Raw genomic sequence first — 16,939 nt, forward strand, 5'->3', positions numbered from 1 at the left:
ACCCCATCCCCTTTGCGCCTCTGTAAACGTTTAGTTAGACTGCAATTGCAATGCGCCCCAAGGACGCCCCATCAGGACGCCCCCAGGACCCGTTGAAAAACGGCTCTGCGTATTTGATACGACCAAATGAACGATTTAAAGCGTCGTGTGTATGTTTTAAAAAACACACGTAAACTGAGGTGTTGAATCGATGCTTAATGCCCTTAATAATCCATATTATGTCTTGCGTCTGACCAAACACCGACCAATACTACTTGTACTGATCGATTTTCAACGACGTCGCTCGTAGCGGAAGAGTTAATTTTCCTCGCGCGTATCACAGCCTAGTGGTTCCTCATTTACAATTCGAATTAAAACGCCTCCGCGCTATAGGTATCAGATCCGAGTGCGAATTTTTCGTCCCTTTTCCAGGACAACCAAATCGTGCGCACATCCTCGATCGATCCAACACCGTTCGTTTCGAGTTAAATCGGGGTGCGAGTACGGCTCGACCGCGAACTTCCGCCCTGAAATTGCTTTTTTTTACTCAAACACTTCTCTACATCTCTCTGGTTGAATAAATTTCTTCTAATTAATATTCTGCGATTACCAGTTTATCGGTGGACAAAGATTAAAGTTTTATATGATTATAAATGATAGGCATAGGTAGACACGGAATAGTGATCGTGAAAAAATATCGTTCTTTAATAAAAATAAAGTTACGAGGTTTTCTATTCAACGAAATTGGAGCAAGCGTTAAGTTGGAATTTTACAAATTCATAAATCAATTTTTCGTTGATAGCAGAGTATGTATCGAATATCGTTTACAGCACGCTTTATTACTAAATTCTGGTTACCTATATTTTATCGCATCGAAAATCATCAAATTTATATGGCTTGCATCGCATCAACGCTCAAAATCTATGGGGGTTTCAAGCAACAGCTAAAATAAATAGAGGACACACGTTTATCAGAGCCAGAACTGTTTAATCGGCACTGATTCGCTAAATTTACTGGCAAATTCTTGTTAGTCAAAATATTATCGAGCCTCGTTTCAAGTGTACGAATACCCGGATTCGCTATATGGTATCGGATTAACCTCTCGTGTAATTAAATTACACGGTTAAACGCGCGTCAATGTAAATTACGAAACGAGAAAGTAATTGATTCGTCCAACTAGTTCTCGTACCGCCGCGTCGCGATTATAAATTTTCGACGTGTTAAAAGTACTAATCCGATAATGAATGGGGGAGTGCTGAAGCAGCAACTTTTAACGTGAAAACCTACCCACTTAGTGAATGTAATTTAACCTGCTATCAGAGCAGCGATAGAAAATGATTCTGTCTTTTAATCCTTCTTCTTCTTCTTCTTCTTCTTCTTATTATTATTATTATTATTATTATTATTATTATAATGATTTCACCTTTACAATTATTCTTCACAGCTCTGATACGTGTATACGTGTTATTGCCAATTGTTCCAACATCTCCTGAATTAGTTACGAACGTAACTGTATAAGCAACATTGATGTCAGCGTTGAGAAAAATCAGCAATACGCATAAATGATTTGAAATTGATAGTTGTAGAGTTTGTAAATTATATTCGAGAGGTATCTGGCGATTCGAGAGTTCGTCGCGCGATTGACTAGAAGCAACGAACCGTGATGAACGTGCCCTTCGTGCATTTCCTGGCTTGGATACATCAAAGGAGCTATGAAATCAAGCGTGTGCCCCGAGTTATTCCTGCAGATCGATTCCTGACGCGATCGATCGAGTTTAGTTGCGAGTTTCCAAAGAATTTTCACCGACAACGATCCTACTCCGTCGTCTTTAATCGACGCGACGCTTCGACGAAACTTTTAATTACAGATTTATTAAGGACTCGCAGCGAAGACTAATGGAAACGCTCGATCGCTCTCCAATATCTATCCAAAGAGATCTATACTCTTCTGTGTTAGGTAAATATAATAGATAAGAACTTGAACACTATTGGGCGATACGATTGTTTCTCGAATCTCTCTAATTTAACGAATCGTATATCGAAATTTCAAATAAGAAGCGAATAATTCAGAATATATTTTCTATCTTGTTTGGTTTCGAAATTGGCCCTTGTTTGCAAAAAACACGCGATGTGTATCGAAGCGAGTAGATTTAAAACACCGCCAGTGTATAACCTAAACTCTGGCGCGGTATAGAGAAAATTGGTTGAGGATCGATACCCACCACCAATTAACACGGTGCAGACACCTAGACGATGGCAAAAAATTCGCGGTTGGTGGAATTAACGAAGCGTAGGCGTAGCTCGAAGTCGCACGTTTTTTCTCGACATATCGGGGCGCCACCCTCTTCTACCCCAATTGCTGCGTGCCTTCGCGGTACTCGCGCGATCTCTCCACGGCAATTAATTCTGCTCGAAACCAGACAAGACACGGCACCGTTTTTCTCTTTTCATTGGCTGCCACCTCTGTAAGCGGCAAGGTTGAAGAAAAAAAAAAAAAACACGCGATTTCCAGGCAATCCAGCGAAATAATTCAACACACGAAACGCTCCCGAGTCTTTGCGCTGCCCTTAACCCACCCTTCGCGACGATTCTAACCTGCGCGACGCGGGTGCAACTCGCATCCAGCATGGAACGAGGCCATGTGCGCTATTAAATCCACCAAGAAGGAACGAACAAGTGGGGGTGTCGAGTGACGAGGATGAAACTAGAGTCGCGTAAGAGGGAAGAAAATATAGGAAAAACAGGCAACAGCTGCGAAGGTGGAAGCTTACCAGAGCGAGAGAGAGAGAGAGAGAGAGATAGAGAGAGTAAGAGAGCCGGGTAAATCTGTATCCTGAGTTCCTTCTCTGGCCGGGGTGTGGTTCCTAGGCGTACGGGCGGGGCCAGGATCACCCCACGGGATTAAGGACTTTGGACTTGGCTGGATTCGGTAAAGCCGTCTTTCTATCCGTCTGCCAGCTATTCAGGGTTTACGTGTACCCGCCGCCTCTGCGTAGAAGCGTTCCAGTCTACCTCTGCACCTGTATATTTGTCGTTGTTTTCAGGTATACTTCGAGGAACAGAGGACGTATTAAAGGGAAAACGTGTGCACGAGTGATAGGTGAGAAGCAAGATTCAAAGAAAGGGCGGGAGGAATCGAAGAGAAGGAAAGAAAGAGAAGGGTGTACGTACGCGTTACCCGTGCACGTGTGTGTCTGTCCACGATGTCGGGTCGATGTCGCGTTGGTATGATTGGAGGTCAGGGAGCGAAAACGGGATTCAAGGTTCTTCTGGACGAAACGGAAGAGGACGAGGGGGATCGGCCTAAACGAACTCCTGCCTTCGCTAGGACATTGTTAACCCCGACTGTGTTCGTCGTCAGTCAGAGTGAGAGATAGATCCGGGGCTGCTGGCAACGCGATTCACTTCCGACAGCCACCTCCGTCTTGTTTTCCACCAGCTCGACGACAGCCTGGTCAGGTGTGTTGAAACTTGTTATTTTTTATTACTTTTTAGTTTACAAGTAAAACTACTCGTTCACGTTCTCGGCTCGTCCGTTCTCACGTCAGTCACGTGACGCATCGCGCCGCGACATCGTGCGTGCTACCACCCAACGAACTGATCGCGACACGATTTCGCGTCCAACATCGATTCACCTTCGCGTCTCACCGTTCCTCCTTTCCTCGATCACTATATGTACTACCTCGAATCGGGAACCTATAGCCTCTTCAAGATCGTCGACCTTTGTTGCAAACAGTTTCGAGGTCGATACGATTTCGTTCTACTACCCCACCGACACACCGAATAACAACCCGTGGATGATATACTAGTCGAGTATCAGCACACAGAGTTCGCAGCACCGTTCCAATACTTGTTCGAATTTATGCTTAAATATTTGGTCCTTTCCAACTATCTCTCCGAATGACAAACACGCGAACACACACAGTTTCTGCTCCTCTCGAGAGAGCCGCGAAGCCACGACTGCGACACGACGACGTACGGGTTACGATAGTTGCTCGCGCCGGATGATCGCGCGCACCCACCACGACGATGCGGTTCCAACCAACAACTTAAACGCGTCCCTTTTTCCCTCGTCGAGCAAATCGTCGAGCAAATCGTCGAGCACTACGCGACCCTTTGCGACCCGCTGATCGCGATTAATTTCCCTGGAAAAATCGCCAACAACGCGTCACACACCGCGAGGGAGTAATTTCAGCTACCGCTTGGCTGGCGGTGGTGCACGGCGCCATGACAGTACTGGCTGGCTCCTCCACTGACAACCCCCACCACTTTCAACCCCTCTTCTCCCGGCGAATATCCCCTCGACACCCCGCCAGGACAACTTTCTACCTTGGATACCTTCCCTAACCTTCCCACCACTCTTCTGCCTCCTCGCGTTCACCCTCTCTGGCTGCCGCTGCCGCTGCCTCCGCCTCCGCCCCACCAACGTAATATTGATCGGGCGGAAGGGCGGCATCCAAGCTCGTAACGACTTCCAAAGGTGCCCTGGCCGCCGCGCCGTGTCCCTCGTGTCATCTCTCTATACAATATTCTTCATTTTTTTTAACTCTCCTCAAAACAGATTCTACCAGGACCTATTCGTTTCTCATCCTTTCTTAAGGATATAATAGATTTTCTTAGAATACGTCTTAGAATACGTTAAAACACTCGAAAATCGTCTTGTCGCGTTTGTTTGTCACCTTCCTTTGGGAAAGCGAATTTGTAATTCGATTTGTGTGACTTTCAAAGTTGCCGCCTTTTGCGCGCAACGCTGTTCCGACAGATTAAATATTTAAGCGACATCGTTGGTCCAACGTCGTCGGTTGAACAACTCTGAGCGACCGACTTCCGTGAAAGGTACGCAAAGTCCGAGAGCGAAAGCCTGGACCAAGCACCGCGTTAAATTTAATTAAGTACGCGCAAGTTGCCGTGCGGGCGAAAAGCAGCAAGTGCTCTGCTGTTAATTTATTCATTTTCTCCTTGGCAATATAGGTATCCGCAGATTCCGCAGATGTTCGAACAAATGTATTCCAGCCAGGTCAGGGGTTGGGAGAGTCCAAAAAACTCTCTGCGTCGTAAACTAACCTTTGTTTCTCTCATTTTTTAATACCTCTCTCTGGAATATCCAAGTATGCTATTGTTTCCTCAGTCGCGAAGATACTAGCATCAGCTAAAATTAATCTGCTGTCAGAGAATCCGTTCCTGGAGCAATTAATTTTTAGCGAAAAGAGAAGGCAATCAATTACGATTTAACGTTTACGATTCCAGTCGCTTCGAGCAATACGATAACTCTCGCAAAAATAGCTAGAGAAACGGATTTATTATTAAACTGTTACTGTTTTTTTTATCTAACGATCTCGTCATCTCAGAATTAACATATATAATACATATATGTATGTACAATATACATATATGTATGCATTGCAGCATAGAGGCGTTAATAATAAATGAAACCGCATGATTTTACAGCGGATCAAAGAGACCGCTGAAATTTCACAGGTGATCGTAACGGAAACGTTAATGAACGCGTTACCAAAAGGAATAGAACCGTTTTCGTTCGTTTTTCCAGCTATCTAGGTGGAAACGAACTTCCATGAACTTTTCTCACGATATTCATCGCGGAAAACAGAGGCCATAGACTACATATAGATAGTTGCTTTTCAAATCGGCGCAGAATGGAAAAGTTTTCGGTAGGTCGAGAAAATTTCCCGCCTCGTTGCCTTCTCCGTTATCTAGCTAAGACTTTGCGCTTCGCTCAGCTTGCTGCTTGGAACGCGAGAACGAAACTTCCCTGAGACGCTGCGTTTCCGTGCACTTTCCAAGGTTGCATCGAAACTTGAACTATGTAGATCGAGAACTGTGGGGGAACGCGTGTCGCGCGTAATGGATAATAACGAGACAGCGGGAGAGTAAAGATCCCCCTTTGCCTGGTCAGGTACTAATGCGAGTCGTTCAACCGTCTAGACCCGCGTAAACTGGCCTTTTGTCTGGATACCGATGTGAACGAGTAGTACATATTTGGCAACCCTTAAATAACGCTCTAATAAGTAGAAATAAGTAGAAAATCCTGGATGATGATAAGCAAATGGGCAACGATCAAACGTTGAAAAATCTTAATCGAGTTTCGAAGAATCATTGTTCCGTTTCCGTTCGGTTACTCGAGCAAGTGAACGACGCCGGTTACATATTAAGAACAACTTACCCCGCGAGTGTGCGAGTGTGCGAGTGTGCGAATGTGCGAGGGTACCCCGGATCCAGAGAGACGCCTTGGGATCTGAAACAAGAAGAAACAACAGTTAGTTTCGGTAGGGATACGATAGTCGAACCCCGTAGCTGGAACTTTTGCAATTTACAGCCGAGGAAAATTCCCGCAAGAGCGATCGCGTGACCGAAAGCAACCAGTTCGAAGTGGAAGGGTGTATCGAACAGAAGGATGTCGCACGTTTTTCCAAGGGTGTAAATGAGAAAAGGGAAAACCTGGAAACTGTGTGTATCTGGGTCCCAAAAGACTTGGGAAATCCTATTGTATCCGGGTTTAATCGACGAGTGACGGCGTCCACGATGTTCCACTAGAATCAGAAGGAGATAACAGGGGCCGAGCGGAAGACCGATCTCTAATCGACTAGATTAGACGCGCGACACGTCGCGAGATAACCGAACGGCTGGAACTTGTTACAACCTTGTTACAGTTCATTGATCGTCGTCATCATCCGGATTCACTCTTACTTTATCCACTCTTAATTTATCAAATATTACTGACGACGAATGTCTGATATGAAAAATTGTTAAGTCAGAAACGACCGAGAATTACATCAAGTTCAAATGTCACTCGTAGAGAATAAAACAACAACAGCCCTTATATTATTCCCTTTTATATTATTTCAAAATAATAGTTCAGAGAGATCGAGCATTGTTATTCGCGTCGTCGTAGTTTATCCGCTCGAATTCGCCGCCGGTTGCGTTTCCTAGGAAATTGCGTTGGTCGACGTTTAATGCAATGTTCGCGGCTCAACCAAACCAGCCGGTAGTTCCGTCGCAGAGACGCGTTTCCGGCTACGACAACCAGCCATAAATTGTTAAATACCCGCACTTAAAACGAACCCCACTTACGTCAGTTGGACGCTGTGTTAACCAACTGTATCTCCTGCTCCTTTCGGATCCGTGCTCATTTTCATTCAATAGAAATTATGTAGGTATTATACAATATGTATAGGTATTCAAGCTGGTCCCCTGCATCCATTCTAGTTAAAGGTTAAAAAGTATGGAAGAATTCAAGATCGAAGTCGATACACGACGATCAAACTGTAAAACAGAAAATCTTTAAAATAAAAATGTATTTGCGTGGAAAGACGCTGGGTTCTATATAATATACGAGCGTGGATCGATAGTTTTGCAGAGTTTAATATAAATGTCGTGGCAATATTTTCTGCTCACGTGGTAGTGGGACAGAAACGGAGAGAGGAGACTGTCGGCGAGACGAAGAAGAGAAAAGGAAAGAAAAAGAAAAAGAAAAAGAAAAAGAAAAAGAAAAAGAAAAAGAAAAAGAAAAAGAAAAAGAAAAAGAAAAAGTGAGAGAGTCCTCGACCTCCCTGAGGAACGAGCACAGCAAAGCACGGTACACACTATCGTTCACCGAATAAATATAACTTGGTCGATATCCGGCAATAAAATACGACGTACCATAAATCTACATAAAGCTATAATGATCGAGAACCGGACGGAAGGTAACGGGATCTAAATCGAGCGTTGTTCTATTAAACTTTAAACGAACGTTCTCTGAATTGCCATCGTTTCGGCATTAAACAAGCATACCAAGTAACTTAACGAAAAATGATCATTGATCCGCTTCCAAATCTGGACTTGATTAAAAATAAACAGATTTCTTAAGAGATTTCCATTCGTCGCCGCAATGTTATCCTATTTCATTTCTTGTACGTCTATTTTAACGCTTTCACGATTGGATACCTATTTTATCAAATCCATGCGAAATGAAAAGCTTACAAAAAAATGTATATACATAATAGCACTCCAACCTTCCATTAGCTAAACTTAAAGTGTTAACTTTAACCCTATACCTCTCTATTTCTCATAAAATTGTAGGAAAGTGTAGGTACGGTTGGGTGGTAGGAATGTAACGTTGCCTCGAAATCTAATCGTCCGCCCGTTCGTCCTGTGAAAAGTGTCTCCAAGGAGCCAGTGCAGTTGTGCTCGAAGAATTTAACGTGACACGCGAAAAAATGTAACCGAATCGAGCTTCAATTTAATTGTTCCCTACCGTGCAAGCTTCTACAATTGTCTGTTGCTTTTATTAGGACGAGCCTGAAATTCTCTGCCGCCAAACAGATACAAGTCTATTATGAACGGAACGGAACGGAACGGAACGGAACGGAACGGAACGGCACGGAACGAATGAAGCAGAAAAATATGTGGAAAATTGCATGGCTAACAGATCCGATTACTCGCAATGAACGTGTAGAATTCGTTTGAAAATACACGATGAATACCGTGTCGATTAACAGGTGCGAACGAGCACATTCGGTGTTTCCATCATTCATGGAAAATTCAACGAAACGATAACGTATGCTCTGTTCGATCAACACTTTTAATAATAATTTAGATACCGCGATACAAATCGTTCTTTTAAATTCATCGATAGCGGCTTTCGTGTACGAGCATCGAATCGATGTCTCTCTGAGCGGTATCAGCTCATAACCAACCACTGTAGGCTAATTCAAAGACGCGTCTTGTTACAAATAGATATATTCAAATTTATTTTTAACGAAATTGAAACCTTTTACACCGGAAAATATACGATCGAGCAAAGCAATCGATAAATCGTGTTTACAAAATGTCTGTGAAACCGGCGGCGCGGTGCGGCGCGACGCGACGGATTTTTCCAAAGTACCGCGACGAAACGTTTGATCGAAAACCGAGCGAGAAACTCGGATCCGTTCACAATTTCGTAAATAGAAATATGCAAATCCTTCGGGTAACCTTGTTCACTTTCCTGTTCGAGTTCGAAGGCAAACCACGAACGCTCGGAGAATCAGCCGACTGTAGGAGGAGGGAGCAGCTTGCCAAAATATTGTTTCGCTTCTTGCCTCTTGGGGTTACACGTCGCGTCGAGAAGATTATTCGCGGCGAAACCTGTACAGTAGTCTCTGTCGAGCCAATCCATCGCTCTTCGATCGAACAATCGGTTGAATCTAAATTTATTCTCGAACCGCAAATGCCGTGTCGCCGATAATTTTGTTAACTCGATTCGCCTTTTGTCGTGCGCCATTTTCCTCGTGATATTTCAATGTTTGTTTGTCAAAAAATCAAAAAATCAACGAATCATAACAGTAATCCTTTTTCTAGAATCTCGAAAGAAAAGGGTAAAAGGTGAACAAGGCAGTTTAAAAATTTCACCAGGAACCTTCCTTGGAATATGTACACCTTTGTAAGTAGATTGTTCCTAACGAAACTAACAATAAGCCAGCGTAGCGTGTGCGTCTCACTGCACGGCTCGTACATGACTGAGAAAAGTGCGGTCGATGCGCAGCCTGGCGCGCAATTCAGTGATATGTATACGTATAACCACCGACGCGACGCGACGCGGCTGACCGATTCATTCTCAGTTACGTTAGGCGAAATATTCGTAAATTAATGAGTACTATTTATTACATACTCAATTCCATTTTCACACGATTTTAATTGAATACAGTCTACAAAGAACTTCAAACTGTTTTCAATTGTCTCTTTTTATTTGTTATTTCTTTTTTAATAATTGACCAATTTTGTCGATGCGGTTATTGTATTATTTTTACTAGATTTTCAGGTCAATCCTTTGTTTTTCAATACACACTGTGTGTTTTACACAGCTTTTCGGTGCGGTTCTTTTTTTAACGTACCTATCGTGTCAAAAGAAAATTGAGTGGATTTTGAGGTCGTTAAATTAACGCGGTCATCCAGCCCAGTAACCAAATTTCCAAATTTTACGAACGTAATGGACACGAAACGTTTACATTTTATTTTGTTTCCAACTTTTTAAATCTAATTAATGAAGAGGAACGATGATTTCAGATGGGGTTTAATAGAATTTTGGAAACGAAAAGAAAGTCTACATATTTAGCAATGAACGCGTATCGGTCGCGTGACATGCCGTCACGTAAAAAGCAGGACGGGATGGTTGGATCGATTATTCCGTGTGATTACTGATCGAATTATCGTCGAATGGCCCGACGACCGCCAAAGCATTCTCTGGATTCCGTAAGACCGGAAATTTCATTTCGACGCCGCTCGTCACAAAGGACTATTGGCCAATAGGATTAACGAATTCGACGAATCACTTCTCTTCGATCGATTCTTTTCGTTTCTTTCTCGACTTGTGTACGTTTTCAGTGCTCGATCGTCCACCTTAGAACATCGCGATTGATCGATTCTTTGAACCAGCGTCAGAGACGACAAACACAAAAAATGCTTGACGACCACTTGAAAAGTTTGCTCCCTTTCCCTTCCTCTTCTTATTGTTAGCCATGTACCGACATCGATATCGTCGAATTTATCATTGTCCTCGAGTTGGACTTTTTTTTTTCTTCTTAAAATAGGCTAGTTCTTCCTTTTGAAAGCAGATGAAACAATCGATGTTTATACGAACCATTCTTTTTAAACAATTTTTCGGTACGTAAGTAGTGTAGTGGTGCGCGTTTCCTGTATAATCCACTTTCCAACCGATTAACTCGTAGCCAGGATAACGAGCTTTATTAACCAGCCTAATGAAATTCAAAGTTATCGAACAAGGGTTGGGGAGTCTGGAACAAACCCGTAACTGGAGGGACCGGACATAACTAGACGCGATATCCGCGACTCTCAGAGTTGCTCTGCTCTGTTCTGCTCTGTTCTGCTCTGTTCTGCTCTGTTCTGCTCTGCAATTCGATTCGAAAGGGGCTTCGTTGGTGATCCATGCTTCGCATGGAGACCGACCGAGTTAGAGGCAGGGCTTCGGTGAACGGAAGAAGAAGAGGAGGAGGAGGAGGATAGAGAGGTGATAGAAAAGGAAAGAGGAAAACCACCACCACCACTAGTTTCCCTCTAACTCCGAGAAATTTTGCGGTATTAATTTATCTTCGTACCTTTAGTTTCCCGTTACCCTTGGCTGGCTTGCCTTCTTCCATCGATCAATGCGTCGAGCGTATGATGCGCCTTCTAAGTACTTCATCCCACGTTTCTCCCTATGTATATGTATACATACTATAGTTATGTTTTACTAGTTATAAAAGCTGCAAGGTATCTGCAAGGGGTGTCGCAAACACCAGCTTCTCGTAGGAATTCAAAGGAGAGATTCCGTATAATAAAATATTTATTATTTAATTTCAGATGTATTTTAGTCTGTTTCTTTTCTTTAAAATGAAATTTTCTTCAGCGATTCGAAGAAGATGACAAGACAAACGCCATGCGCGAGTCCAAGGAATCCCTCGAACGCATCGCGGTACCATAATTTTCACACGTCCCAAGTCGGTGCATTTCTCTTTATGCTCTTCCCTTTTGGGTTCCACCACATAAGTTACAGCTTTTCACCTAGGCTAGCGGTGGCAGTAAATATTCCTTTGCAACCAATTTCCATTTGCGAGTCGAGTCGAGTCGAGTCGAGTCGAGTCGAGTCTACTCGCCCTTGTTAGACGCCGCCAGCACCGCCCCTAGTATCTACACTTACACGTTCACCCACCAACAACTTTTCTTCTCTTTCTCCCTCTTTTTTTTCTTTAAGTAAACCCAGAGCGGCGCATTTGCTCTCGCGGCCGCGACAGACCGGGGTAAAATGTGAGAATTAAAAAGGTTCCGAGGGGTCTGAGCTTTCAGCAAGGCGCGCAGGAAACGAGTGTTTGCTCGAGAAACGTGTCGCGAACCGCTGTAATGGACAATGGACGCAACGCGTCGAGCATATTAATCGCGACGCGAGCGTCTTGACTTTCCTTTCTGATTTCCGGAGCACAAATGGTTCCGCAACCGTGATTTTTCGATAACGGTATACATATGTATCTTCTGTGAAAGAAGAGTTTTTCAATTATAATAGAAAATGTTTATTATAATAGAAATGTTTACACTTAACGTGTAAAACCCTAACTGTGTTAGGTTTGCTCGCATAAAATTGATGAAAAAGAATGAAGTATCCTGGACGATTTGTTGGAGTAGCGTAGAGGGAAACTAATTTCACGCTATCTTTCGGAACGGGTTACTCGCGCACGAATGAATTACAGTAGCAGTAGAAAAACGTTGTCTCTGTTCTTGTAAGAGGAGCATTGCACCGGCACGTGCGTAAATCACGTGTAACGGGAGCAGCGAGGCGAAGATTCGCTGAGAGACATTGGCCAGATGAGAGAGCAGGGGTTGAAAGCAGACGCAGAAGAAATGCAAATATGTAGACAGTGTTGGAATCGAAAATTGCGCTGTAATAGAGACAGCGCAGCGCCAAGAGGTGAGACAGATCAAGGGAAAAGAAATTTTTATTTTCCAATATTCTTCCTATCTATTTTTATGCTAATTGTCGTTTTGAAGAGACGAAAGGAAACTGTTGTGATTCGGTAAACGAACGGTTCAAACGTCCTTCCGTCGCGTCGACAATAATTTTCTCTTCCTCGCAACAATTTCCGTTCCACTTCCGTAAATACTTTAATCCTTTCCCTGCGGGAAAAATGGGCTAGTGGATTTGTATACGTCACCTTTCGAGCGGAACGAGTCAGAGAAAAATTTCCATACAAATGTACCCTTTTACCGCGTCGCAGAATGGTAAATGAATACTGGATGGAAAAACGCGAAGGGTGGCTCTCCTCTCTTCTCTTCTCTTCTCTTCTCTTCTCTTTTCTTCCACCTCTTTCACGCGCCTAACGCAGCGTCGACAACTTGCGAGCTGAAATTTCCCAGCAATGTGACGCGTTTGAATTATTCCCGCCTCTCGTTTCTCTTTGCCTTCCATCCACTTCTTTTTCTCTCCCTCCTGCAGCCTGGCCTCGTTTAATATTTCATAAACGCGTACGGGTGCGAACGAACGGAACGTATGTCGACGAGCATCGTCGAATCGTGAGTTTCGATTGAAGTGCTCGGAAAATTGTTTGGACGAAAAAAAATTCGCGTGAAAATTTGACGAGAAACAGACGATCCGTCTCGACACAGCCTGCTCTACACGACGAGCCGGAACAGGTAAGAGACGATAAAGACGATTTATTCTGTGAGCAAAGTTTCCTTGGTTGGATTCATGGGAAAACCGTCCTTCTTCTTCTTTAAATCTCCTTTCTTCGCTCACAACGTTTTTTTTCCTCCCTCCTTTGATATCACGGAACGGATAATCCCCCTTCGGAGACTCGACGATTCGAAACATGTTCGGGGATCAACATCGATGATATCGGCAAGGATTAAGAGGGAAAGGTAAGGAATCGAAAAGATAGAAGGAGACTCGAGACTGAAACATAAAGTCGGAAAAATTTCGGGTTTAAAGTTGCCTGGTAAATTCTGTTCAATTGAGAAGCCAGAGAACGAGAAGAAAATATTAAGTAGCCACCTTTTTAATATATTCTACAATATTGAGAGAAGGAGGAAAAAGTGGGTTGGTCCTGAATTTGCTGAATTTCTTGGGTCGCGCACCTCTCGAATTTCGGTCGAGTCGTTAACAAAAGAAAAGAAAAGAAAAGAAAAGAAAAGAAAGAAGAGAACGCGTTTAGCAAGGCGTTTCCTTCTTAATTAATTACCACGCTAGCTTGTATGTAGTACGTTCGTTTCGCGGCTCGGAGGCTGGTCGAAACGTTTTCAACGTGTGCTGCCTCTTGAAACCTCGTTCCGACACCTCCAGGTTCGTTTCTTTTACTCTTGGTTGGTCGCCACTTTTTGGTACGACCGGAAGCGCGAGAGCAATTTTTCTCTCGTGTAAGTTAGCCTCCTTTTATTTCGTACGCTGCCACGCCTTCGTTTCTGGCGAAACTTTCTTACCTTAACTATATCGATTCGTTCTTGCTCGTTTCGGATATTGCGGATATTGCGTTCTATGCATCGTAACGCGTCAACTCGAACGTTTATTTACGCTTTCAACTGACGCGACGACGCGCGGCGTAGTTCGAACGGAAAATCGTAACGCGTAGAAACGCTGTTACGACCAGCACATTCAGCCTGGAACGCGTTGTTGAAGAATTATTTCGATTCTGTTAACGCGCTACCATGTATGTATGTATGTATGTATGTATGTAAATCTAGATAGGTAGTTGTGCCGTGAATGTCGTTGTCCGGAACGAGAACGATGTTATTGTTCAACTTACAATGAAACACTTGATACTCGATGCGATATTACCGCATTATAAATGTGTATGTAAGTTATGCGAGCACAGATCGATGTCTCTGATTTCGTCCAAGACTATCCTGAGAAAAATAGCGTATTCATTTAACGATAAGAGTATGGATTTTCGATAAATCGCGCGATGCTCGACAAAGAAATTTCTTTCTTCGCGTGTCGAAAGTAGACTAATTGTAAGAGAAACGGTGAAATTGAATGGCCTGAAACTTGTTGTATTCGGTTTATTTCCGGTTCTGCGTATTCAGCCTGTGAGTCGATACAATGCCGGGCACAGAATCGGAGCCTTTGATGTAATTTCCAGCTGTTCGACGGCGGAAAGACGCGTCTATCCGAACGAACGAGTGGTTAGAACGCGTCGCGTCGGTGCGAGGCGGTTTCATTGTTGTCTGCTCCGTGGTTCCGGCCGCGGGAGCCACGTAGGAAATTACGTTGCACGTCAGAACCAGTCAGAACGGCGCGGCGCGCGGCGGCGGTTTCATGTTGCAGAACCCGCGCGCATGGTTGCCTTCCTCGATCGATCAAAACGGATGAAATGAAAAGAGGAAGCGACTTCAGCATTCTATCACAACAGGGAACGTAACCCAGAAACAGTGAATTTCATTCCTGGCTAGATTCGAAGAATTAATCGACCACGATTGTTAGGCTAAATCGCTTTGCGTTACGCTTTCAAAAACAATTCCAGCTCTTGGAAATCTCCAATCTTGTTTCAAAGATATAAACTCTGCTAGCATGACATAATTCATTGGTTTCGCAGTAGTGAATGTACTACATATGTATGTATCTACATATATGTATCTCGAACGAACGGAGAAAACGTTCTCGATACTTTTCTCTATAGCAGCCGAGGACCGAGAGGTTACGAATGTCTAGCAAGAAAAATGGAGTCATCGTGGTCCAAGTTCCCGCGGAATCATCGGAATTTCGATAGAAGCGAAACTTTCAGCACCATTTGGAAGTGAAATTTTATCGCGATCCACCGTCTACTTTCACCGAGGTTTCGTGCAACGGGCTAGAGGGAAAAAAAAGGAAATAAAGTTCCAAGCGTCGCGTCTCGTCGATAGGTGAAAGAGGAACGATAAAGCGGTACCGGACGAACGCTGCCGAAAAAGACTCAATTTCAGAATCCTGAACACGATGAACACGATGAACACGATGAACACGAAATCGATCATGAGGAATAAAATAAAAAGAAGCCGGTATTTTCTTCTTTTGCCCTCCGACAGAAATAATTCAATTTTCACAACGTAGTACTAGCCCGAAAAATCTGTTAAGTGTTAAAACCATCGAAATAAGTAATAAACGAGTAGAATTCGTGGTTATTACGCGATGAAAGGAGTAGAAAAAGGGTTAATCGCTAACGCTTCCGAATTCAGCAGTAAAAGAGCAACGGAGCTTTTGCTCGAAACTTTTTCGACTCGTTACCCCGACCGCCTTCTCTCTTCTCCACTTGCACTGGTGGATAACAATGTCGGAAATGGCGCGGCATTGCGCGGCACGGCGCGTCCAAGTTCGTCCGAGAAGGCACGAACGCGGAAGGTGTGCTTTGCATCTTCAAAATACTCGATTCAGGAGCATCCGCCGCGCTGTCTACGTCTACGTCTACGTCTACGTCTACGTCTACGTCTCGGGGAAGAAGAAAAGTATCTACACTCTAAAGCGAAAAGACCTTTATCGTTGGAAAAGTTTGCTGCCGACAAACGGCTGCCACAGATTTCTTCCTTCCGTTTTTCGCTATCATAATCCTAATAATATTGTATAATCGAAACTGAAAACCTTTTCTCTTAAGCGTATTTTTATCTTTCTTGCCTTGCGATAAGGACCAATTACACATGATACAATTCAGGATATTTTTAAGGAAAGTTTAAGCTAATTAATTCGTAAAAGTTCGCTATAAATGTTGAAATAATTGTACATACATATATAGAAGTGGAAGGATGGAGAATGGAGAGGTAAAGAGCAGTTTACCTCTGGAAAAGAATTATTTCCAGGTAGTCGTTTAGATGGACGCGCGATGCTCGGCTGCATCAATAATTCAACGACAAAAAGCCGAATCGCGTGTCGACCGCGCGAATCCAGAACGCTATTCGACGTCGACGAGAATTATTAATAACGCTGACACGATCGTTCTCGGACCGTCGCGCGTCGCGTCGCGTCGCGTCGCGTCGCTTATTCTGGCTGCCCGATATTCGCGCGATCTTCAACGTCCCATGCGTTTCCAAATCGAGCTACATATAATGTACTCGATCGATATGTTTAGCTTTTCCCGACTACGGGTCAGACATATCGAACCACTCGTGTCTTTAATCATTTCACTGCAACTTTTACTCTCTACATATATAGATTTCAATGATTTTAAATATAAAGGGTGGCATGTTTCAGACGTGAATCATTAAATCGATTCAATTGAAAACAAGTATGAGTCAGATACCGAAAATTATCCTTACACTTGATTGAAATGAAGTTACAATATCAGTTTGATTACCAATTGGCCACACCTCGTATAAGTAGGTACATACACAGCGGGAGGCAGAGATAGATAATACGAGCGATACCTCCAACTAAATCGAGTTTCGGCTGGTCCACGAGTTTGACCGTTCAATTCCCTGCGTACCGTGTTCCCCTCGGTTCATTTCCTCCCGCGCCCGATACAGAATCATATTA

The 16,939-nt window shown here is 43.6% G+C and overlaps 1 protein-coding gene across 10 annotated transcripts in view; it reads right to left on the bottom strand.

Annotated features, from left to right (window-relative positions):
* The window catches only part of LOC114876095 (protein turtle), a 134,877-nt gene that overhangs the window by 52,816 nt on the left and 65,122 nt on the right, over nucleotides 1-16,939 (bottom strand). For 6 of the 10 annotated variants that reach the window (XM_046285173.1, XM_046285172.1, XM_046285171.1 and 3 more), the window contains exon 1: nucleotides 2,751-3,140. The exons of 1 other annotated variant lie outside the window; for it this stretch is intronic. The gene's annotated coding sequence lies outside the window, so the exon portion shown is untranslated. 3 more of the 10 variants (XM_046285167.1, XM_046285168.1, XM_046285170.1) reach the window with 3 other exon arrangements.

Source organism: Osmia bicornis, chromosome 3, assembly GCF_907164935.1.
Source record: "Osmia bicornis bicornis chromosome 3, iOsmBic2.1, whole genome shotgun sequence".
NCBI lineage: Eukaryota > Metazoa > Arthropoda > Insecta > Hymenoptera > Megachilidae > Osmia > Osmia bicornis.